Source organism: Tamandua tetradactyla, chromosome 17, assembly GCF_023851605.1.
Source record: "Tamandua tetradactyla isolate mTamTet1 chromosome 17, mTamTet1.pri, whole genome shotgun sequence".
Lineage (NCBI taxonomy): Eukaryota > Metazoa > Chordata > Mammalia > Pilosa > Myrmecophagidae > Tamandua > Tamandua tetradactyla.
In genome coordinates this window covers 19,954,184-19,981,419 of record NC_135343.1, presented here as the reverse complement: position 1 = coordinate 19,981,419, position 27,236 = coordinate 19,954,184, and the positions used below count along the sequence as shown (strand labels likewise).

At 35.6% G+C, this 27,236-nt stretch overlaps 1 protein-coding gene across 2 annotated transcripts in view; it reads left to right on the top strand.

The window, feature by feature from the left end:
• The window catches only part of FBXO11 (F-box protein 11), a 124,755-nt gene that overhangs the window by 12,393 nt on the left and 85,126 nt on the right, over positions 1-27,236 (top strand). Inside the window, exon 1 of one of the 2 annotated variants that reach the window (XM_077134166.1) lies at positions 71-9,067. The exons of the other annotated variant lie outside the window; for it this stretch is intronic. The gene's annotated coding sequence lies outside the window, so the exon portion shown is untranslated. Of the gene's footprint in view, positions 1-70; positions 9,068-27,236 lie in introns of those variants that run through there. 2 annotated transcript variants of the gene reach the window in all.

Here is a 27,236-nt window from a genome sequence, read left to right as displayed (position 1 = left end):
ATTAGAAAATACATTAAAAATTTTCATTAAAGAAGCGAGCTAAGGGTTTGATTTTTTTTTTTTTTTTTTTTTTTTTTTTAAGTAGGAGCTGCTGGTGTGGTTTAGGGCAAATCTATCATTAAATGTAAATAGATTCTAAGTAGTAATCAGCGTGATTTTAGGAAGAGCTAATCACATCAGATATATTTATTTCTTTCAAACAGTGACTTTTGGTAGTTGAAGTGGGAAAACAAGTGCAGTGTAGTCAGGTTTAAATAAAGCTTTGATTTTTATGAAGCAGTCATATTGGTGTTGTATCAGTTAGGAGAGATTTTTTTAAAGTTATATGCAGAAGATAAAAATAGTGCTAGTTTGTAAATAGGCACTTTGTAAATGGTTGTATCTGTTTCCCTTTAACTTCCTTCTCTGAACCTACCAGGTTTGTTCATATAGTTAATAATTTAGGTTACTAGACATACTAAGTGTATAGGTAATTTTTTTTAATTGTATGAGATTAAATACCTGAGAAGCTAAGAATAGAAATCGAATAACTTTGAATAGTGTGTTTAAAAGATAAAATGAAAAGCAAATGTGCTGTAATCTATGTAGAAACTAAAACAAATGAGTAGATGCTTAGAAATGTCTAGCCGGGTTTAAGTACAGCAGAAAGCTGTCTTGGCTATAATTGAATGAATCATTCTAAAGCATGTGTGTTTGTGTAAACACATATTGTATCATAGCAGTAAGGCTTATAAAATGTTAGAGAAGTTGAAATTGTGTCTATCAGAAATTTTTAAGTATTGAGGGACGAGCTAAGGGGTAATTTAACCTTTCACATGGTTGAAGATAAGTCTTACAAGAAAAATATTTCTCAGTTATTTTCCATATGCTCAGAACATAGCTAAGAAAAAATTAGTGTCAACTAATAAGTTGATGATCTAGACTGGTGTAAGTATTTGATATAAACTCTTAAATGGGACACCAAAGAAATTTATATACTTTTCTGATGGCAGCTAATAATATTAGATGTTTTGTTTTACCTAGAGAGAGAAGATAGATTAGTTAGAAACAGAATTTTTGAAATAGAAGGAACCTTAGTCCTAATTATTGAGGTTTATTCATTTGTTTAGGTGGAATTGGCATCCAAATCTCCTAACTCTCAATCAGTGATGATGGTGGTATCTGTTCATGTTCCAGAATTTTATTACTCTATTCATTCTTCAGTTTAGTGAGTTGTTGAAGCCGTTGATTTGACAAAGATTTTTGTTGTTTCCCAGTTGGAACTTTAAATACATGTGCATTTATATGTATATATGTATGCACGTATCCTTTGAAAATGGTTCTTAATGGCTATATAATACATATGTAATTCAATTTATTTAATCTTTCCCCTATTATTAGACATTTAGATTACTTCTACTTTTTCTCTGTCATATGTTACATTCTGAGGAGAAACCATCAGGCTGGTTCTGAGTTTGAGATTCTCCTCCTCTCCAAAAACCACAGTGATAAGTAAGATGTGCACGTCCGCACACACAGTTAATAATCAAACTTTTAGAATGAATATAGCTGCATAAGTCTGCGTCTTCGCCCTCTAGAAATCATAAAAGGGAAAAAAAGAATAAGAAAAATTCTTCAACTTCCAATTTCCGTGAACTGAAAGATGTAATATGTAGACTCCAAAGATTAAGAACTATGGAAAACATATGAGGGGGGCAAAAGTGAGTTTAAATATATTTACTGAAAGTGAGGGGCTCACCTTCAAGTTCAAAAACTAAATCTCTTGTTTGAAACAACAATATTTGTGGCAGAAGTACCTGGTTTAATTCAGAAGTGATGATAGAGCTATAGACGACATACATAGCCCACAGCCATTCAGGAACCATCTTTTTGTTGTATATAGCAAAGGAGAAAGAAAGAATGTAATAAAGGTGGCATCTCAAATCAGTTGACTTTGAGGACAACTGGATGACCTTCTGGAAGAAAAAAGTTTCATCTGTATTTCACATATGTACCAAATGGATCAAAGATTTAATTATGAAAAATGAAGCCATGAAAGTACTAGGAAAAATATTCAAGGAGTCTTTTTAAAATCTCAGTGTGGGGAAGACCTTTCAATCCAAAAGTCATAAAATAATTGATATACTTTACTGTATTAACAAAACACTTTGAATGTAAAAACCACCATAAATAAAAGTACAGATTTAAAACTAGGAAACTTATTTGCACTTGAAATTGCAACAGGTAGTCAGTCTTCCTTTGTGTATATGAAGAGCTGGAACCTGCAACCCTCCAAAAAGTGGACAGAAATATGAGCACATAATTCATAGAAAATAAAAAGCAAGTGGCTTTTAAGCATATGAGAAGTTGCCACCCTCATTCGTAGTAAGGGAAATTCAGATGAAAACAATAATGATGTAATTCATCCGTTAGGCAAAAACATAAAAGTGGAATATCTTACTCTATAATAAGTTGTGGGGCTGTGGGTGAAAAGATGCTCTTATATATTGCTGTCAAGAATGCAAATTGAAATGACCCCTCTGGAGGGCAACTGGGTAATAGCTAGTATTTTCTCTTTGACCCAGTAGATTGTAATTCCTGAATTTTATCTTTTTTTACTTGAAATTAATTTTGATTTTTTAAATTTAATTTAAAAAATTTTTTAAACATAACAACATACAAGCACGAACATTCTTACCATATGATCATCCATTCTTGGTATATAATCAATAATGCCCAATATCATCACATAGTTGTATATGCATCACCGTGGTCATTTCTTAGAATGTTTGCATCAATTCAGAAAAAGCAATAAAAAGAAAAAAGAAAAACTCATACATACCATACCACTTACCACTTCCTCTCTCATTGGCTGCTAGTATCCTGAAATTTATCTTAACAGGTGTTTGCACACCTGCAACATGACACATATACTATATTATTTTGTAGCATAGTTTGTAGTAGCAGATTACAAACACTTAAATGTCTATCACTGGGAGACTGATTACAGCAACTATGGAAAAGCCATAAATATCATGCAGCCGTAAGGAAAAAAAGTGAGAAAAGTTCGTGGACTAAATAATTTATATTTATGTATTTTTGTTTATAAGCAAACTTGGAGAGATGCACCAGAAATTTAACAAGAGTTACCTGAGGGAAAACAGAAAGAAAGTGAGCAAATATATGAGAGATTGAGAGGAAGATGTTTTACTCTTAAAAATAAAAATAAAAGTTTTACCTACTCAGTATTCAAAGATAAACATCTCTGGACTTAAAAAAACAAAAAGCAGAGTTAAGTTTAGATGAGTATGCTTGAATCTGGGTTTCGATGAAGGCATGTACCCCTGAAAGTTCATCTCCTTCAGGATAGAAAACAAAACTACCTAAAATATGTGGGGAGATGTGGGAGTAGAAGTGCAGAACCTTTCTGCTACCCTAGAAACTAGAAGCCTGCTTCATGAAGTTGTTGAAAGAGCCCTTGTGGCCACTGCTTAGCAATATGGCTTATAAAAATTGCATCCCTACAATGATGAAAGGAAGCAATGAAAGCCTCTTAGATAAGTTGTCTGTCATCTGTCTACAACTTAATAACTGGATCTCCAGGAAGAGCATTTGCAGCCATTATAAAACCTCATTCTGGAGTGGGGAATGTGGGTGAGAAGAGGCAATAAATGGAAATCTGTTAGGGTGATGTAAGCAAACGCATAAACACACACACACATATATATGTATGTATACGTGTGTGTATATATATATACATACTCAGCTTTGACTTATAAAACTATAAACAAATTTTTTTAAAGCAATACACTGAAAAAAAGGCAACACCTTCATTTAAAAAAAATGTCTGTGCGCAGATATAGAAATATCTTCAAGATTTGTTCTTAGGAAAAAATGAAATGATACAGTGTATAGTATATTTATGTGTGTGAAGTGGGGCAGGGATAATTGATACTCACACTCTAATAAATCTTCTGTCTGTGAAATATAAATAATGGAACAGTCTTAAAAGAATTGAGTATATTTAAGGTCCTAAAGGAGCTATAAGAATAATAACTATAAAAGAGAGACAAACTTAATATATCTTTCCTCAAAATGTAAAGGGAATGCAACTCCTCATCTTGAATTCTGTACCCATTTAAACTATACCAAGAATTGCTAAAAACTTGATGTATGTATGAACCAAACGATATAATTTAAAAAAATGGTAAACTATAGAGGGATTGAATGAAAGAATACAGTGATGAACAAAGAATTGGCAAGAAGTGTTGACAAATCAGGTTGACTGCTGTAAATATATGTAATGCTATTTAAAAGGTTAAAGCAAAATACTAGATAGTAAATAACAAGAAAGTTGGAAGAAGGATAGGGTGATTCATTGAGTCAAGGATGCTAGTATTTTCGTATTCTCAAGAGGTGAGTAGAGATACTGATGAACTTTAGGTTAACTTATAAAAATAAGTAGCTGTTTTTGTGGCTCTGCAGCCAGAATATCTGTATGAAATACTAGTCTGTCCTTCGAGCTGTGTGAAATTAAGGAGTTATTTCGCCTCTCTTTCTGAATTCCCTTGCCTAAAAATTAGGGGTGACCATATTGTCTTCTTATAGTGTGGTGGTAAGGATTAAGTGAAAGAATACATACAAATCCATTAGAACACTGCCCATGTAAGCTCTCAGTGTATGCTTGCTGCTTTTATATTCTTTTTTAGCTTAAGGGTAACCACAAAAAAAGTAGAAATAAAATCTGTGGCATCCTTCAGGCCTCCTGTATTCTGAAGCAACTAGAAGGCAAAATCTGAGAGGATTGTATGGTAGCCCACGACAGACTTTGAAATCTGTCCTGTTTCGTTGAAGAGTGCTTTGGAAACTATTGCTTTTTTATTTCTTTGCTTTGTATATCTACTATACAATGAAAAAAGCTATATATATAAAAAAATCTGTGGCATCCAGACCAGCAGAACTAGAATTAGGGAATGGGGAAAGCTTAATCCTTGATATACTATCTGGGTCAATTGGGCCTATTTTAATGAGTTTTATTCTTTCTTAGAGAGCTTCCGAAGAACAAAGAGAGAGTTATTTTTCAAAAAAATCATTCTATCTTGTAATTGCCATACGAGTTCATTGGACCCTTTTATAAATTTAAAATACATTTTGGGATCTTATTGATCTGGTTTTTTCCTATATCCTGAAATATTTTGCTATTTCATTTTCCTAGATATTTCATCATTACTCACCAGTTATTCCCTATTATATTAAAAAAAAAAAGACTAAAATAATAAGAGTGGTCGAATCTCCTAAAAGATGATGCAAGAGTGAAATAGTCATTTTTCAGTTTTCTTATTGTATTACCCAAGTAGTGAATCCAGTTTCACATAGGTATAAAAGAAGATAGGAGACATAATCTTTATAGTTTTCTTTTAACTGTCTTTGAACATAGTTGAGAATTCATACTTTTTCATTTTTTGCCCTTAATCCTAAAGAGAAGGAAATAGGAAGATATTTTACAATTATTAGACAAATCAGAAGATAAATACAAAGAGATAAATAGCGCTCTAGACCTCGGTTGTCCAATATAGTAGCCACTAATCACATGTGATTGTAATAAAATTTTAAATTCAGTTTTTTGGTCCCACTAAATATGTTTCAAGTATTTAATTAGCTACATTTCATTATTTCTATCTTATTGCATTGTGCTTATATAGAACGTCTCCATCATTATAGAATGTTCTATTGGATATTGCTGCTCCAGGCTCTAATAATGATAGTGAAATTGATCATGTAAGTGAAATGTCAGACTACTCTTGAGATGTTCATATCCAACATGAATTTTCTCAAACTGAAGAATCGATGAACACAATATATTTCTAAACACAGGAAGAAATTAAGGTATTCTCACCCAGTGAGTGAATACTAACAGGAAGGGGTCCATCATGTAATATTTTGGAAGAAGAACCTGGACCAATCCCTTTTTGCTAAAAAAAAAAAAAAAAGTTCCTATGACAGAGTTCTTTCATCTTTTATGATGTTGGTAAAAGTTTTTCTTAGTTCGAAAAAGTTTATTGTACTTAAGTTCTTGTTAAAATTTCTAATAGGGTTCTTTTTACTATCCCTTTATTCTTCTCTTAATTATTCATAACATGGTCTAAAATATTTTTAAATGGGATCTGTTTAACCAAGGTGGTAGGGTTTGAGTACAAGAGAAAGGTAGAAAAGGGGAAGGTGGAGAGAGTAAAGCATACAGGGTGAATGTACCAAAATAAAATAATAGAATGTAATTAATCACAATAAATGGATTGAACACATCCATTTGTTTAAAGGTTATCATAATAGATTTTTTAAATACTAGGAGGTAACAGCTGTTTCTCAGAGGTATACTCAGAGCAATAGGACACATTTAAATTAAAAGGTTTAAAATGTTGAATTAAACACATTTTTCTGTTTCCTCTTGAAGTACAGTAATGCTACAGTAAAAGTTTTTGTTTTTTTTAAGCCATAAACATATGAAGACAGAAAAGAGGGAAAGAAATTAAAGAAATCAGTGTTTTAGAAACTGAAGAGTAGATGGATAAGTGGTAACTAACCTAGTGTACTCAGTAAATTTTAACTAAGGCAATAGGAATGGAAGCTACTCATGCCAAAGTACCCTGTAAACATTTAGGCATAGAGGCACAAGTAACTTTGAAGGGTGGGTAGAGGGCAATGCTAAAAACCCAGAGTACTCGTTATAAGGCTTTAAAAAGAGCAATTGTACTTCCAGTTCTCTTCCTGTATCCTGTGTACTAGGCATTTTCCTCTCCACTACCAAGTTAGAAAGCTTAAAATGTATTATTTGAGCAAATACTCTAGGTACAGAGAAGGATGGAACCTTCAAACCTAAAATGGTGTTTAGGTGAAAAGTCTGCATATGGAAAGTTGAGAATCCACATTCCCCTCCCCGCCCCCCTTGCCTCCTTGAGTACTAGCTTCTAGATTTATGCCTTGCAGGGAAAAGATTAGATTACTTTCTGGGAAAACGAAACCATCCAAGACCATAGATTTACCAGTACTGACACTGTTTAAAATTATTATGTCCCTATTTTATTACTCTGCAACAGTGGTTCTCATACTTTCTAGTCCCAGGACACCCTCCCCTTCTGCTATTTAAAATTAATTGAGAACCCCTAAGAGGTTTTGTTTATATGGGTTATATCTATCAATAGTTCTTGTTACTGTATAACAATTTTAAGTTTTTAAATATTCCTTTAAAACAACAATAAACAATAATAAACCCATGATATATTGATACAACATACTTTTTAAATGACAAATAACTGTTTTCCAAAATAAAAATACTTAGAGTGGGGTTATTGTACAATTTTATAAATCTAATGTCCAATTTAATAGAAATCAGCTGAATTTTAATATCTGCTTCTTCATTTGGTCTGTTCCTATACCCCACACCATGTAGCTTCTGTAAATTCCACTGTGCACATGTGAAAATGGCATATAATATCTTAGTATTAATAAAATAGTTGTGACCTTACAGACCCCTTGACTAAAAAGAGTGTTGGTGACTCCACTGTACTTTGAGAGTAGCTGCTCTACACTGAAACCTAACTGTCGTAACCCCACACAGAATTACTAAACGGCATTTAGTGCTTATTCTCTTAACGTGATTAGACAGTCAGAGATTATTAGACAATTGAGAAAAACTCTAACCCGAAACATGGAAGACAAAGCAGAAAGATGAAAACAACTTGGTTGAAACAGAGATGGTGCAGGAAAGGAGAAAACTTGAAGGACTAATAATCTCAAAGAGCTAAAAGAAATTATTGCTTTTGTAAAACCAGAACTGAAGACTGTAAATAAGGTACATCAGAGAACAATAGCAAGAGAAGAACTAAAAATTATCAGAACAGGTAAGAAATATGAAGGGTATAATTGTCATGTAATAGAAGGAATTGTTGACAGATATCTTTGTAACATAGGAGTGAGGAAGGACTGTGTATACAAAATTTCAATAGCACATTGCATGAGCCGGAAAATGAGATTAACTTAACTCAGAATATAGCAGTATTAAAGAGTTCTGTGTATTAAAAGGACATCAAGACAGAATAGAATATATTTGCAAAATATAAGAAGTAATAAGAAACATAACATCTAGAGAATTCAAGGAACACCTGAAAAATAAAAAAGCAAAAAGACAGCCACCCAACATAAAAATATATAGAGGTTCTAAAAAGGCAGTTCATGGAAGGATGAATCCCAAAACTAATGAACTAATAAGAGATGCTCAAAATCACTAGTAGTCAGAAAAATGTGAGTTAAAACAATGAGATATCATTTTATATGTATTAGTTTGGAAAAAATGAGAAGCAAAGAAATTCTGCCTCAAAACTGCAGTGTCAACTCCCACCCAAGAATTACAACCTGTGTAGTCTGCTCTATGGTTATAGACTTGCCAGTCCTCATAAGCCAATTCCTTGAAATCAGTCAGTCAGTCTGTCTTTGGTCATATAATCACCTACTTAGTTCTGTTTCTCTGGAGAATGCTGACTGATAGAGATGCTTAAAATCAGGAATCTAGGAGGATCTTACCTGGGTGCTTCTATCTCAAGGTCTCTTGAGGTTGCAGTCAAGCTATTTCTTGGGGCTGCATCATCTGCAGGCTTGATTGGGGCTGGAAATCTGCTTCCGAGATATCTTGTTAGCTTGTGGAAAAAGGCCTCAGTTCCTTACTAGTTCTTGGCAGAAGGTCTTGGTTCACAACTGCAGTTCCTGGGTTTATGCATGGGGTTGCTTGAGTGTCTTTATGACATGATAAAGTGTCTTTATGACATGATCTGGCTTCCCCCAGAGCAAATGATCCAATAGAACAAGCATGCAAGGAGCAGCTGTGCCTTTTATGACCTAGTCTCCCAAATTGCATTCTGTCACTTCTTGTCCATAATAATGAACTCACTAAGTCCAGCCAATACTTGAGGAGAAGGGAATTAGGTTTCATCTTAGGAAAGGAAGAGCATCAAAGAATTTGGCAACTTTTTAAACCACCACACTGGTTATTTCCAGTGTTGATGCAGCCATAAGTTTATGGATACTATATGACCCGGTAATTTCATCTCTATATGTATATAAAAATATTTGTAACCGTTTCATAAGGGGGCATGCACATGGATAATCATTGTAGTACTTTTCGTAATTGCAGGAAGTTGGAGGCGATCTGAGTGTCCCATATACCAATTTGAGTTTAGATCAGTAAACTTTATGGATGTACATGGATCACTATGCAGCAATTAGAGATTTACACATAGTACATAGTAAAAAATGTAAGAAACTGAATGAACCTGGGGGAATTGTGGGTAGGGACATGAATGAACATTTGCACACTGATGTTTTTGGTGGCAGTGTTCTGATTCCCAAAATGGATGGAGGTGGCCTAAGGGTACAACTCAAGAATGGAAGGGAAACTGTGATGTATACATACAATGGACTAGTGAGCTGTGCCAGAAGGAATGAAGCTGTGGGGCATGCAACTAGGTGAATGAAATTTAAGGACTGTATGTTGAATGAAATATCAGAAAAAGACAAATATTATTATGCCTCACTCATATAGACTAACTATAATATAAAAACTCGTTGAACTGTAATTGAGAGCTTGGGTTGTCAGGTTGGGGCCTCGATTTTAAGCTCTTACAGCAGTCACATATATTCAGGAGCCATAACTCTTATTTCTAAATTCTGAGATACTAAATTATTTGTATATAACCTGGTCGTTCCCAGAAATTTCAGGTATTTATGTGACACCTAGGACTCAGAGTTAGAACTCTGAAGCTATGAAAGTCAAAACTACCCTATACAAGAACTGTTAAAAAAGTGTAAAAGGGGATCAGACTTCGACTAGAGATATAAATGAAGCTGATCTGGATAGGACTGGGGTAGATCAGAATAACAGGGTGAAGAATGTCATCATCCAAATTTTAAAACTTCAACTTGTGTGTGAGACCAGAGAGAGAGATGTTTATTTGTTGTAAAATTTGTGGTTGGGTAGCATGTTAACTAATTTAACTTGTATGGTCAGTTTAGTTGAAAACCATAAGTACATGGAATCTTGAATAGGATGTGAAATCTTGTTGGTTTGTCCAGGTTAGTGTGATGCCCTGATATCCCAGAGTAATTTGGGCAGTGAATAAAGAAGTATTTAAGTCCCCTTGAGGGACTGGGGAGAAAGGAGGAAATATTCAACTTCCCCATTTGGAGAATTTCTGTATTCTTGCAAGCAGTAGGACAACCAAATCAATAGGCCAAGCCCTCAATCCTGGGGTTTGCCTCTGTGAAACTTATTCCTGCAAAGGAGAGGCTAAGCCTATTGATAATTATACCTAAGAGTCACCCCCTGGAGAACCTCTTTTGTTGCTCAGATGTGGCCTTTCTCTTTAAGCCAACTTGGCAAGTGAACTCACTGCCCTCCTCCTCCCTATGTGGTACATGACTTCCAGGGGTGTCAATCTCCCTGGCAGCTTGGGTCAGGACTCCCAGAATGAACTGGGACCCAGCTTCAGGGGGTTGAGAAAGCCTTCTTGACCAAAAGCAGAAGAGAGAAATGAGAAAAAGTAAAGTTTCAGTCACTGAGAGATTTCAAATAGAGTCAAGAGGTTATCCTGGAGATTATTCTTACATACTATATAGCTATCCCTTTTTATTTTTTGGTGTATTGGAGTGGCTGGAAACTGTTGAGCTGTGATGTTTCCAGTAGCCTTGATTCTTGAAGATGATTGTATAAAGATATAACTTTTGCAGTGTGACTGTGTGATTGTGAAAACCTTGTGTCTGATGCTCATTTTATCCAGGGTATGGACAAATTAGTAAAAAAAAAAATATGGATAAAAAGAAATAAATAATAAGGGGGATAAGGGATAAAATAAATTGGGTTGATTGAAATACTAGTGGTCAATGAAAGGGAGGAGTAAAGGGTAGGAGATGTATGAGTTTTTTCTTATTTCTTTTTATTTCTTTTTCTGGAGTAATGTTCTAAAAATGATCATGGTGATGAATATACAACTATGCGGTAATATTGTGAGCTGTTGATTGTACACAATGTATGGACTGTATATGTGGGGATTTTTTTCTCTTAGATAATGTGCTACCCAAAATATAAATTTTGCACCAAATGAACATCTCCAGGAGGCCTAACTCTTAAAAAAACTAATAATTCTGGAAAGAGGAAAGTAATGTAAACAAATATTTCAATAAAATTTATCAAAAATAAAGAGCTTAAATTTGCACATTGGGAGGCCCCAGTAAGCATTCCTGTTAGTAAATGATGAAAGGTCCTAAATGCTGGCATATCATGGTGAAATTCTGACATCTAAGGATAAAGCTTCGAGAGAGAGTTGGAAAAAGTCACATACCAATGATCTAGAATCAGAATGTCATTGAACTTCTCAAAAACAAACAAATAGCATCTTCAAATTTCTGAGGGAATATTATTCCTTAGAATTTATTACCAAAGCTCAATGTCAATGAAATGGGAAGGTAAAATAAAGTATGATACCCTTGAAGTATATTAAGAAATATGTTTTAAAAGGACAGAAAAATGGACACCTGCCTGTCATTCTGTCTCACAAACTTAGTAAAGATAGCTTAGTTTAAAAGATACATGGGTGTATAAACCCATATACCCATTCACAAGTAGAGGATATACACTGTTTTCAAGCATACATAAAAATTACAAATGTGCATGGACAATGGTGGCTCAGTGGCAGAGGTCTCGCCTGCCATGCCAGAGACCTGGGTTCAGTTCCTGGTGTCTGACCATGTAAAAATAAATGAATAAATAAATAAATAAAAATTACAAATGTGTATTCAGTCACGGTGGAAATTTCATCAAATTTCGTGAGATCAGTGTCATTTACAGCATATTCTTTGACCTCAATTAAATTGAATTAAAAATCAACAACAATGTTCTTTAAAATTTTTATTTGTAAACTAAATTTTAAATAACTCATGAGATAAATCACAATAAAAATTACAAAATATTTAGAACTCTAACAGAAATGCATCATGTGAGCTTGTCAGTTATAGCTAAAGTGACAGGCAGATATTTATTGGCTTAAAAATACTGATTTTTTTTTTTAAAAGGTAGAAAATAAAGAATTAGACCTCAACTCTTGAAATAGGAAAAAAAACAATAGAGGGAGTCAAGGGTAGTTCAGTGGTAGAATTCTAGCCTACCATGTGGGAGATCTGGGTTTGATTCCTGGTCCATACACTTCCCCCAAAAAACAAACAAACAAGGAAATAGAAAATAAAATTCAACAAATGGTGCTACACTAATGGGATACTCACATGGAAAAATAATGAAATGTGACCCTGCCATACAGCATACAAAAAAAAAAAAAAAAAAATCAAAGGTAAAAAAAAAAAAAGAAGAAGAAGAAGTATAAAGCAGAAATTAATGAAATAAAAGACAAAGAATGAGTCCAGTAAAGGCCATTAGAAACTTCTAACAGGAGTGGTCAGAGTAAAAAGATACAAGTAAGCAATATTAGGTCAGAAGGAATATAACCATAGATGATAAAATAAGAATTTTAATTATTCTAAAGAATAATTTCATGAGTGTTATGCTAGTAAATTTGTCTTAGGTGACATGAACAATTTTCTAGAAAAATGTAATTTGCCAAAATTAACCTAAAAAATAGGAAGGGTGGCAGATTAATTAAATTAATCACCAGTAAATGCTTTGTAGAAAACAAAAAAGATTCCTTTGTGCCCTCCCCCAACCCAAAATGGCACCAAACCTAAAGAGTTTTAGAGTTCCCAAGAACTGAAAAAGGAAAGCTGTCCATTTTAGGACTAATCATTTAACACATATTTCTAGAGGACCTATACCTTATGTATACGTGAAAAAATGCAAAAATACTTAATACCCAGAAAAGCCAAGAAGGGCAATACAAAAAGTATATGTAACAGGAATGCTAAAATCTTGAGTAAACTATTAGCAAATTATACCCACTTACATTAATGAAAGAATACATACATCTTAGTCAAGTGGTTTTGATCCCAGATTTGCAAAGTTGATTTAATACCAAGAAAATCTTTTAATGTAACCTTGTTGCTTTAAAAAATTAAAGGAGAAAAAAGTATCCAAGCTATTCATTGAGTGGGAGTGTTTTTCTTACCGCTGTGTTCTGAATTACTTTAACCCCAACCTGATCGGCTTCATTTTTATCTCTAAATATCAGGTTGTATATGTCTAACAGTCTCTCAAAATCCAGAAATAATAATTACCACTCCAGACTAAATGTGTCTGCCATAAAAGCTTACAATCTAGGCCCATTTTCTTATAAGCATTTTCTAAAGGAGACCATACCATAATTGTTCTTTTGTGTCTGGCTTAATGTTTTACTTCATTCCTTTTTTTTTGTTTGTTTTAACCTGTGACCCTTGCTGTATTTTAGCCCAATTTCAGAGTTGTTGTTTTTTTTTTTTTTAGAGGGGCTTCTAGCCAATCATGACTTGGGAAACTAACAAGATAAGTGGGATAAATTAAATGACTTTAAAAAACATTTGAACTTGGGCTACCATTGCTATCTCTGTTTCTCTGTACTGTTCTTTGTCATTAGGAGTATATGTATGTTCTAGTTTGCTAGCTGCCGGAATGCAACACACCAGAGACGGATTGGCTTTTAATAAAAGGGGATTTATTTTGTTGGTTCTTCAGAGGAAAGGCAGCTAACTTTCCACTGAGGTTCTTTCTTACGTGGAAGGCACAGGATGGTCTCTGCTGGTCTTCTCTCCAGGCCCCTGGGTTCCAACAACTTTCCCCGGGGTGACTTCTTTCTGCATCTCCAAAGGCCTGGGCTGAGCTGCTAGTGCTGAGATGAGGAATGCCGAGCTGCTTAGGCTGTGCTACATTGTGTTCTCTCATTTAAGCACCAGCCAATTAAGTCAAACGTCACTCATTGCAGCAGACACGCCTCCTAGCCGACTGCAGATGTAATTAGCAACAAATGAGGTTCACCTACCATTGGCTTATGTCCGCAGCAACAAGACTAGGCATGCTCACCTGGCCAAGTTGACAACTGAACCTAACTAACACAATGTATGTATGCATATTTGTATCTATTTAGATGTAAATAACTATTTGTATATATCAGTACTTTTTTGACTTACTCATAGCATTTGATTCGCATTCTCCTGGGGTCTGGTAGTTTCTGTAGGTAAAGTGTTTGGACGTTCAGTGAAGTTTGTTAAGGTTTTAATTTTGCTAGGTGATACAACAATTGGAATTAACGGTTTCTCAAATCAGTAGTATTAAAAATGTTTATTTAACCTCTTCCATATTATACTAGGCACTTGGATAGTCATTTATAATATTAAATATACTGCTTACTAAATTTTGGCTCTCCTCCTTCTGACACTTCCTGACCCCTCTGTCATTTAGGAGGGGAACAGTTCAGACCAAAGAGTTGTGAATGAAAGTGAGTGCATCACCTCCAGGCCACTCATTTAATAGCCAATATGAGGTCTTTCAGGGCTCCATTTTCTTTCTGCTGCTGCAACTGGAAGAGTTCTTGAGAATGACTGCTTCATAAGTCATCTTCCCATAAACAGGGACGACTACATGGAGCAGAAATTTTTCACCAGCCAGTGAATAGACAGACCTGTAGAGTGAGCAAGAAATGAATCTTTGTTGTTTTAGGCCACAGATGTTTTAGAGGTTATTCATTACTGCAGTTTAACCTAGCCTGTGTACTTAATATGACACTGTACCAATAAAGTTAAGAAAGAATAATATGATAATTAAAGCAATTAATTAAAGGCAGCTATGATAAACAAAATCCAGAATCTGAGATTAGGAGATTATTCTGTTTTGGGGGTAATTATTATTTCTAAGTTGTGTGCATCATCAAAGGCTTAAATTTAACCAGAACTTTAACAAATATGTGGAGATTAAACAACATAGTTTTCCCCCCCCACAATCACACAGTCACATTGGAAAAGCTATATCATTATACAGTCATCTTCAAGAAACATGGCTACCGGAACACAGCTCTACATTTTCAGGCAGTTCCCTACAGCCACTCTAATACACCATAAACTAAAAAGGGCATACCTATTTAATAAGTAAAAATAGCCTCCAGAATAACCTCTCAACTCTGGAATCTCTCAGCCATTGACACTTTATTTATTTAATTTTTTTATTTTGTCTCATCTCGCTGTTCCCCCTTTTGGTCGAGAAGGTTGCTTAATCCCTTGATGCTGAGTCCCAGCTCCTTCTAGGATTTCTGTCCCACATTGCCAGGAACGTCCACACCCCTGGGAGTCATGTCCCACATAGAGAGGGGAAGGACAGTGAGTTTGCTCGTCACGCTGGCTGAAAGAGAGAGAGGCCACATCTGAGCAACAAAAGAGGTTCTCTTGGGGGTGACTCTTAGGCCTAATTTTAAGTAGGCTTAGCCTATCGTTTGTGGGGTTAAGTTTCATATGAACACATCCTAAGATTGGGGGCTCAGCCTATAGCTTTGATTGTCCCCACTGCTTGTGAGAACAACAACACAGTCTTAAACAACCAGTAGGTCAAAGAAGAAAATTTCTAGAGAAATCAGTAGCTATCTGGAGATGAATGAGAATGAGAATACAGTATATCAAAATTTATGGAATGTGACAAAGGCTATGGGAAGTTTATTGCCCTAAATGCCTTTAGTAAAAAAGAAGAAAGAGCAAAAATCAAGGGCTTAACTGCTCACCTGGAGGAACTTGAGAAAGGAACAGCAAACTAACCCCAAAACAAATAGAAAAAGAAAAGTAACAAAGATTAAAGCAGAGTTAAATGAATGGGAGAACAAAAGGACAGTTGAAAGAATCAATAAAACCAAAAGTTGGCTCTTTGAGAAAAATCAGTAAAATTGATGACTGCTAGTAAGGCTGACAAAGAAAAAAAGAGAGGATACTAATAAAATCAGAAATGAGAGGGGGGTCATTACAATAGACCCTGAAGAAATTATTTTAAAAAATCATAGGAGGATACTATGAACACCTGTGCCAACTAGACAATTTAGATGAAATGGATAAATTCCTGCACACACGCGAACAAGCTACACTGATTCAAGAAGAAACAGAAGGGACTTCCTGGAAGATGGCGGCTTAGTAAGACGCGCGGATCTTAGTTTCTTCTCCAGGACACCTACTAGGGGAGTAGAAACGATACAGAAAGCGCCCAAAGCCACAACAGAGATAAAAAAGACAGCGTACCCCATCCTGGAACGGCTGGCTGGCTGAGAGAAGCAGCTCGGGTGAGATCGCCGAGGCGCGCGGGCCTTACCGGGCGGGGTGGCAAGCGGCCGGAGTTACTCCCTTCCCCCTTCCCGGGCCGGCTGGGAGAATTGGAGAGGCGGTCCCCTGAAACAAAGACGGCTGGCGCCCACACCACGCGCAGCCCCCAGACCAACTGAGAGAATTGGATCGGAAACCCCCAGGCCGCGGAGAACGGTGACGGGTGGGGGAGGCCCCTTCCAAACCCGTGACTCCCGGGGAACGTGCACTCTCTCGGGCGGGCTGCTGCCGCTGGCGCCCTCCCGCCACGCTTGTTGCCCAGGGCCGACTAGGAAATTCGGACGGGCTCTTTCCCGGGCTGCGGCGACCAGCAACCCTCCCTGTGTTCGGACCGAGGGCCGGCTCAAGCCGTTTCGGCTAGCGAACCCCCCCGGACGGCGAGAGTTTTCCAAAGTTTAAGGTCCCACAGCACCTTTTACTGGTGGGACCCGCAGACAAACGTGTGCCACGAGCGCCACCTACTGGGCAGGATAAGAAAACAGAACCCAGAGATTTCACAGAAAAATATTACAACCTTGCTGGGTCCAACACCAAGAGAAATCTGAATAAATGCCCAGACGCCAGCAGCAGAAGATAACTGTCCACGCTCAAAAGATTGAGAATATGGCCCAGTCAAAGGAACAAACCAATAGCTCAAATGAGACACAAGAGCTGAGACAACTAATCCTGAATATACGAACAGAAATGGAAAACCTCTTCAAAAATGAAATCGATAAATTGAGGGAGGACATGAAGAGGACATGGGCTGAACATAAAGAAGAAATAGAAAAACTGAAAAAACAAATCGCAGAACTTATGGAAGTGAAGGATAAAGTAGCAAACATAGAAAAAATAATGGATAGCTACAATGATAGATTTAAAGAGACAGAAGATAGAATTAGTGATTTGGAGGATGGAACATCTGAATCCCAAAAAGAAACAGAAACTATCGGGAAAAGAATGGAGAAATTTGAACAGGGTATCAGGGAACTCAAGGACAATATGAACCGCACAAATATACGTGTTGTGGGTGTCCCAGAAGGAGAAGAGAAGGGAAAAGGAGGAGAAAAACTAATGGAAGAAATTTTCACTGAAAATTTCCCAACTCTTATGAAAGACCTAAAATTACAGATCCAAGAAGTGCAGCGCACCCCAAAGAGATTAGACCCAAATAGGCGTTCTCCAAGACACTTACTAGTTAGAATGTCAGAGGTCAAAGAGAAAGAGAAGATCTTGAAAGCAGCAAGAGAAAAACAATCCATTACATACAAGGGAAACCCAATAAGACTTTGTGTAGATTTCTCAGCAGAAACCATGGAAGCTAGAAGACAGTGGGATGATATATTTAAAATACTAAAAGAGAAAAACTGCCAACCAAGACTCCTATATCCAGCAAAATTATCCTTCAAAAATGAGGGAGAAATTAAAACATTCTCAGACAAAAAAGTCACTGAAAGAATTTGTGACCAAGAGACCAGCTCTGCAAGAAATACTAAAGGGAGCACTAGAGTCAGATACAAAAAGACAGAAGAGAGAGATATGGAAAAGAGTGTAGAAAGAAGGAAAATCAGATATGATATATATAATACAAAAGGCAAAATGTTAGAGGAAAATATTATCCAAACAGTAATAACACTAAATGTCAATGGACTGAATTCCCCAATCAAAAGACATAGATTGGCAGAATGGATTAAAAAACAGGATCCTTCTATATGCTGTCTACAGGAAACACATCTTAGACCCAAAGATAAACATAGGTTGAAAGTGAAAGGTTGGGAAAAGATATTTCATGCAAATAACAACCAGAAAAGAGCAGGAGTGGCTATACTAATATCCAACAAATTAGACTTCAAATGTAAAACAGTTAAAAGAGACAAAGAAGGACACTATATACTAATAAAAGGAACAATTAAACAAGAAGACATAACAATCATAAATATTTACGCACCGAATCAGAATGCCCCAAAATACGTGAGGAATATACTGCAAACACTGAAAAGGGAAATAGACTCATATACCATAATAGTTGGAGACTTCAACTCACCACTCTCATCAAGGGACAGAACATCTAGACAGAGGATCAACAAAGAAATAGAGAATCTGAATATTACTATAAATGAACTAGACTTAATAGACATTTATAGGACATTACATCCCACAACAGCAGGATACACCTTTTTCTCAAGTGCTCATGGATCATTCTCAAAGATAGACCATATGCTGGGTCACAAAGCAAGTCTTAACAAATTTAAAAAGATTGAAATCTTACACAACACTTTCTCGGACCATAAAGGAATGATGTTGGAAATCAATAATAGGCAGAGTGCCAGAAAATTCACAAATACGTGGAGGCTCAACAACACACTCCTAAACAACGACTGGGTCAAAGAAGAAATTGCAAGAGAAATTAGCAAATACCTCGAGGCGAATGAAAATGAAAACACAACATATCAAAACTTATGGGACGCAGCAAAGGCAGTGCTAAGAGGGAAGTTTATTGCTCTAAATGCCTATATCAGAAAAGAAGAAAAGGCAAAAATTCAGGAATTAACTATCCATTTGGAAGAACTGGAGAAAGAACAGCAAGCTAACCCCAAAGCAAGCAAAAGGAAAGAAATAACAAAGATTAGAGCACAAATAAATGAAATTGAAAACATGAAAACAATAGAGAAAATCAATAAGGCCAGAAGTTGGTTCTATGAGAAAATCAATAAGATTGATGGGCCCTTAGCAAGATTGACAAAAAGAAGAAGAGAGAGGATGCAAATAAATAAGATCAGAAATGGAAGAGGAGACATAACTACTGACCTCACAGAAATAAAGGAGGTAATAACAGGATACTATGAACAACTTTACGCTAATAAATACAACAATTTAGAGGAAATGGACGGGTTCCTGGAAAGACATGAACAACCAACTTTGACTCAAGAAGACATAGATGACCTCAACAAACCAATCACAAGTAAAGAAATTGAATTAGTCATTCAAAAGCTTCCTAAAAAGAAAAGTCCAGGACCAGATGGCTTCACATGTGAATTCTACCAAACGTTCCAGAAAGAATTAGTACCAATTCTCTTCAAACTCTTCAAAAAAATCGAAGTGGAGGGAAAACTACCTAATTCATTCTATGAAGCCAACATCACCCTCATACCAAAACCAGGCAAAGATATTACAAAAAAAGAAAACTACAGACCAATCTCTCTAATGAATACAGATGCAAAAATCCTCAATAAAATTCTAGCAAATCGTATCCAACAACACATTAAAAGAATTATACATCATGACCAAGTAGGATTCATCCCAGGTATGCAAGGATGGTTCAACATAAGAAAATCAATTAATGTAATACACCATATCAACAAATCAAAGCAGAAAAATCACATGATCATCTCAATTGATGCAGAGAAGGCATTCGACAAGATTCAACATCCTTTCCTGTTGAAAACACTTCAAAAGATAGGAATACAAGGGAACTTCCTTAAAATGATAGAGGGAATATATGAAAAACCCACAGCTAATATCATCCTCAATGGGGAAAAATTGAAAACTTTCCCCCTAAGATCAGGAACAAGACAAGGATGTCCACTATCACCACTATTATTCAACATTGTGTTGGAGGTTCTAGCCAGAGCAATTAGACAAGAAAAAGAAATACAAGGCATCAAAATTGGAAAGGAAGAAGTAAAACTATCACTGTTTGCAGACGATATGATACTATACGTCGAAAACCCGGAAAAATCCACAACAAAACTACTAGAGCTAATAAATGAGTACAGCAAAGTAGCAGGTTACAAGATCAACATTCAAAAATCTGTAGCATTTCTATACACTAGTAATGAAGAAGCTGAGGGGGAAATCAAGAAACGAATCCCATTTACAATTGCAACTAAAAGAATAAAATACCTAGGAATAAATTTAACTAAAGAGACAAAAAACCTATATAAAGAAAACTACAAAAAACTGCTAAAAGAAATCACAGAAGACCTAAATAGATGGAAGGGCATACCGTGTTCATGGATTGGAAGACTAAATATAGTTAAGATGTCAATCCTACCTAAATTGATTTACAGATTCAATGCAATACCAATCAAAATCCCAACAACTTATTTTTCAGAAATAGAAAAACCAATAAGCAAATTTATCTGGAAGGGCAGGGTGCCCCGAATTGCTAAAAACATCTTGAGGAAAAAAAACGAAGCTGGAGGTCTCGCGCTGCCTGACTTTAAGGCATATTATGAAGCCACAGTGGTCAAAACAGCATGGTATTGGCATAAAGATAGATATATTGACCAATGGAATCGAATAGAGTGCTCAGATATAGACCCTCTCATCTATGGACATTTGATCTTTGATAAGGCAGTCAAGCCAACTCACCTGGGACAGAGCAGTCTCTTCAATAAATGGTGCCTAGAGAACTGGATATCCATATGCAAAAGAATGAAAGAAGACCCATCTCTCACACCCTATACAAAAGTTAACTCAAAATGGATCAAAGATCTAAACATTAGGTCTAAGACCATAAAACAGTTAGAGGAAAATGTAGGGAGATATCTTATGGATCTTACAATTGGAGGCGGTTTTATGGACCTTAAACCTAAAGCAAGAGCACTGAAGAAGGAAATAAATAAATGGGAACTCCTCAAAATTAAACACTTTTGTGCATCAAAGAACTTCATCAAGAAAGTAGAAAGACAGCCTTCACAATGGGAGACAATATTTGGAAATGATATATCAGATAAAGGTCTAGTATCCAGAATTTATAAAGAGATTGTTCATCTCAACAACAAAAAGACAGCCAACCCAATTACAAAATGGGAAAAAGACTTGAACAGACACCTCTCAGAAGAGGAAATACGGATGGCCAAGAGGCACATGAAGAGATGCTCAATGTCCCTGGCCATTAGAGAAATGCAAATCAAAACCACAATGAGATATCATCTCACACCCACCAGAATGGCCATTATCAACAAAACAGAAAATGACAAGTGCTGGAGAGGATGCGGAGAAAGAGGCACACTTATCCACAGTTGGTGGGAATGTCAAAGGGTGCAACCACTGTGGAAGGCAGTTTGGCGGTTCCTCAAAAAGCTGAATATAGAATTGCCATACGACCCAGCAATACCATTGCTAGGTATCTACTCAAAGGACTTAAGGGCAAAGACACAAACGGACATTTGCACACCAATGTTTATAGCAGCATTATTTACAATTGCAAAGAGATGGAAACAGCCAAAATCTCCATCAACAGAAGAGTGGCTAAACAAACTGTGGTATATACATACGATGGAATATTATGCAGCTTTAAGACAAGATAAACTTATGAACCATGTAATAACATGGATGGACCTAGAGAATATTATGCTGAGTGAATCCAGCCAAAAACTAAAGGACAAATACTGTATGGTCCCACTGATGTGAACGGACATTCGAGAATAAACTTGAAATATGTCATTGGTAACAGAGTTCAGCAGGAGTTAGAAACAGGGTAAGACAATGGGTAATTGAAGCTGAAGGGATACAGACTGTGCAACAGGACTAGATACAAAAACTCAAAAATGGACAGCACAATAATACCTAATTGTAAAGTAATCATGTTAAAACACTGAATGAAGCTGCATCTGAGCTATAGGTTTTTGTTTTGTTTTGTTTTGTTTTGTTTTGATTTTACTATTATTACTTTTATTTTTTTCTCTATATTAACATTCTATATCTTTTTCGGTTATGTTGCTAGTTCTTCTAAACCAATGCAAATGTACTAAGAAATGATGATCATGCATCTATGTGATGATGTTAAGAATTAATGATTGCATGTGTAGAATGGTATGATCTCTAAATGTTGGGTTAATTTCTTTTTTTCCGTTAATTAAAAAAAAAAAAAAAAAGAGAAGGGATAATTGGAGATGAAGGAATACAGACTGCACAACGGGACTGGATATAAAAACTCAGAAATGGACAGCACAATACTACCCAATTGTAATGCAATTATGTTAAAACACTGAATGAAGCTGCATGTGAGGTATAGGTTTTTTGTTTTTGTTTTTTTAGTTTTTTTTTCTTTCTATTATCGTTTTAATTCTTATTCTGTTGTCTTTTTATTTCTTTTTCTAAATCGATGCAAATGTACTAAGAAATGATGAATATGCAACTATGTGATGTTATTAAGAATTACTGATTGTACATGTAGATTGGAATGATTTCTAATTGTTTTGTTAATTCTTTTTTTAATTAATAAAAAAAAAAAGTGAAAAAAAAAAAAAAAAAAAAAAAAAAAAAAGAAGAAACAGAAGATTCAACAAAGGCTTAAATTTAAAATTTGCAGCTCTGTTTGAAAATATACACAAAAGTTAATGCCAGAGATCACAAAACATTTTACAGAGTCAGCAGTGTTATTTACATAAAGATAGTTTAAAGATGATCAAGATTTCTCATGAAGAATCCTGCCTTATTATCAATGGTTTTGTGTGTGGTTTCTTTTGTTTTTGTTTTTTCTAACAGTGGTATTGTTCTAGTTTGCTAGCTGCCAGAATACAATATACCAGAAACGGAATGGCTTTAAAAAGGGGGAATTAAGTAAATTCCTAGTTTACAGTTCTAAGGCTGAGAAAATGTCCCAGTTACAACAAGTCTATAGAAATGTCCAAAAGGGCATCCAGGGAAAGATACCTTGGTTCAAGAAGGCCAGTGAAGTTCAGGGTTTCTCTCTCAAGTGAGAAGGCACATAGCGAACACAGTCAGTTTCTCTCTCATCTGGAAAGGCACACGGTGAACACAGGGTTCCTCTCTCATCTGAAAGGGCACATGATGGACACGGCATCATCTACTAGCTTCTCCTGGCTTCCTGTTTCATGAAACTCTCTGGGAGACATTTTCCTTCATCTCCGAAGTTTGCTGGCTGGTGGGGCTCTGCTTCTCGTGGCTCTGTCGTTCTGTTCTGCTCTCTCTGAATCTCCTTCTTTCTCCAAAATGTTTCCTCTTTTATAGGACACCAGAAACTAATCAAGACCCACCCAGATGGGTGGAGACACACCTCCAGCTAATCCAATTTAACAACCACTCTTGATTAAATCACATCTCCAGGGAGATGATCTAATTACAGTATCCAACATTCAATCCTGAATAGGGATTAGAAGAAACGGCTGCCTTTACAAAATGGAATTAGGATTAAAACATGGCTTTTCTAGGGTACATACATCATTTCAAACCAGCACAGGTATAAGCAGAGTTTTTAAAGAAACATTGCTTGATTGATAATTATAAATATATATGACATAACACAGTTTTATAATGTATAAAAGATGAAATAGAAAACATGTTTGAATCACCCACTTGTAATTATTTTTAGATTTCAAAATGCCATTTTGATTTCTCATTCCAAGCTAGTATTTTTCTACATCTCTTTGCTGATACTTGTTTTCCTTTTGTATCCTCTTTTTCTGCTTCATCATATTTAATCCTCAACAATAATTCTAAGAAGTATTTTTCCATCATTTTACACTTGTGACAGTTGCAGCTCAATGAGGCTGAGTCATCTGACCAATATCATATTGCTAAGTAAGGGTGCTGGGTTTGAACCTGTTCATTCTAATAGCCTGTGTTGTTTCCTCTAATGTCTTAAATGTATTTAAGATTTTTTTTTCCTCAAATGCAGAGAATATCTTTACGTTATGATTATTAATTAAAATTAGATTTGTTGGAGTGGCAAGAATCCCAAAACAACATTTACTTTAAAAGAAGTTTATTCTTCTATGTGGCAATACAATTTTATTCTTTTTTTTTTCTTTGTATGCTTTATGGCAGGGTCACATTTCATTGTTTTTCTATGTGAGTATCCCTGTACTGCAGCACCACTTGTTGAATTTTTGTTTGTTTTTTTGTTTATTTGGGGGGAGTTGCATGGACCGGGGATCGAACCCAGGTCTCTTGCATGGCAGGCGAGAATTCTACCACTGAACTATCTTTGCACCCCTGTAATACAGTTTTAGGGTAAGCATCTTGGTTGGTAAGAAGTGTCACCATGACATTTGGAACATGTGCTCCTTTTTTGTTGCTCTGCTACCCTTAACACGGGGCTTTTCTCTTGTGGTCCAAAGTATCTGCCCATGCTCCAACATTCTACCCTAGTAGGAAGGAAAAAGGGTAAAGAAGGATACTTTTGCTTATTTCCCAGTGGCCAAAACGTTGTATACTTGACGGCCATCCCAGCAATAAGGGAAGCCAAGAAATGTGGGGTTTCTTACAGTAGGGGTGGATAGAGATTTGGAGTGATAGCATTTGTCACAATGATGTAATCAGATTTTGTTTAAACTGTTGTATTCTTGGGTACTTACTGAGCACTTAATATTTTCCAGACATTGTGGTTTATAAATATATGCCATGGTAAAATAGTAATTCCTTTGTTCATTAACAGTTTAGGAAAATTTCGCTCTAAATAGATTAAACTAAAGAGTATCCACGTATTCTGTTTGTGCATATAGAAGAAAAGTCAAGAGAAGTTGATATTTTAGTTAAATATTTTATTGGCAAAATAAGTGAAAGAGTGTTCTTGTCTCATAGCAAATAAAGTAATGATTCATAAAATAATACATGTGGACATTTGCAAATTTTAAAAGGTAGAATTAAATTTCAAGATTTTACCACTTTGACTTTTTATTTCTAGTCACTCATGAGTTAAAATATCTAATTCCTATTCATGCCATTGCCCTAGAAAATTTGAGTTAGTGATTATGATTTAGTAATTTACCTTACCTTGAAAGGAGTCCCTGTGAATTGTCCATTAGATAAAAATGTGATATATCTTGGTATTTAGTTAATATTTATAGTATATACATAATGATCTTTAGTTAGTTCTTCAAAGATATTTTCTAATTATTAGTTTTATTGATTTCTGGTGAGGTACCATCAGTGTTTAATAAATACTTTTTAATATGTAGTTAATAGGAACACTTATTAAAGGTATATTCATTTTCAGTTATCATGGTTATGCTAGTGGTCTTATAAACTGAATATCTGTGTAATTGGTCACAAGCCTATGTAAACAAGCCTATTGAAAGAAATTTTAAATTCCAGCAAATAAGCCAGCTCGCAAATTACTTACCATTTTGTTCAAAATCTGAAGGAAAACCATAAATCCCTCTTTAGTTTTATCTTTATGCTCTGGTTGAGGACTCTGTGTTTTTTCAAAGTAGCCCATACTTTGATGGACTTGTTCCACAGCTCAAAGTGTCTAATGGGAACTTTGAAACTTTTGAAATAAAGTTATAACTTTTACTTAAAGTACTTAATAAATTAGAAATTGTTTATATACCCTTTGTTTGAAAGAATATATTAAACTATTGCCCTTATGCCTTAATTGTTACTATATTAAAAACTTAAGTTTTCTGTAACTGGGTTGTTTAAAGCCATGTAAATGAGCTATATAAAAGTACTTGTGAAAGAGAGTGACATTAACAAGGTGGTGAAGTAAAAAAAACTCCAAATACACACATACACACTAAGAGAAACATTGAAAAATAGGCAAAAACTGTCAACCAGTTTTCCCAGAACTCCAGAAAACAGTCAAAGATAGACAGCAACCAAACAAACACTGAATCAAGAAAAGAGCAACCTAAAAAAGGTAGGAATCTTGCATGGTGCTATTACATGCTCTGGTCTCACCTACCTCCCCTGGCTTATACCTGTTTGTGAGCAATCCACATTCCCAGGTCAGGTCCTTGGTATCTGATTACAGAGTAAACAGATCACATTTAGTAACAAAATTTAGTTTATGTATCTGTTCCAGCTGCTCTGGAGGCTCTCTGAAAGACTGACTCAAGGTGTTCCTCTTTTTTGACTAACCCAGAACCAACCTGCCTTATCCAGGGTGGGGAAGTGGTGCAGAGAAGTGTTGCAGTAATGAGCAAATTGCAGCCACCTGGAGTGAAAGATTGTTATTGAAATATCTAATGCAGCACCTGAAACCTGGGAGGAGAAGCCTGGGAGAGAATTCTCACTTGGGATGGGAAGAGTAGGACATGCAGGAGCATATATACATACTGCAGAGTTAAAAGCTCCTACGTATACCCAAGGTAAGACACATTCTCCGGAAACCTATGAAGTCCCTAAGTGTTCAAGTTGGGCAGATCTATAGATTCAGTATAAGCTGGACCAACCATTGAAGGAGAGCCTATTTGCATTACAGTTTTCAACAATTAAAAAACAAAAACAAACCCTGTCCCCCTTAGGAAACAAAGAGATCAGATTTCCAGAATTAATATATCAGAATGTTCAAATGTACAGACTGCAACAAAAAAATCCCCAAAACACAGGGGAAAATGGCCCAGTTCAAGGTGACAGAAACTATCCTTGAGGAAACCCAGTCAAGAATCATACCTGGACATACTATAAGCAAACTGTTGAAGGCCAAAACGCAAAGAGAGATTTCTCAAAGCAGCAAGAAAGAAGCAACTTGTGATGTTCAGGCAGTTTCAATAAGATTAAGTGATGGTTTCTCATCAGAAACTGTTGTGGACAGAAAGCAGTGGGATGACATATTTAAAGTGTGAAAAGAAAAGAACTGTCAACTAAGAATTGTATATACAACAAAACTATCCTTTTAAAATAAGGGAGAAATCAAGACATTCCAAGATAAACAAAACCTATTGGAGTTCATTACCACTAAACCTGCCCTACAAGAAATGCTCAATAGAAGCCTTCAGGATGAAACGAAAGGACAGTAGGACAGTAACTTGAAGCCATGTAAGAATTTAAAATTCACGATAAAGATTAAGTACATGGATAAATAAAATATCAGTATTATTGTGTCCTTGGTTTGTATCTTTTTATTTCTTACATGATACAAAATATAAATCCTCCCCCCAAATCATAAATCTATGTAATTGGACACACAAACTGTAAATATGTATTTTCTGACAAGAATAACACAGAGAAGGTAAGGATGGGTTTAGAAATAGAATTGTATATGCTAT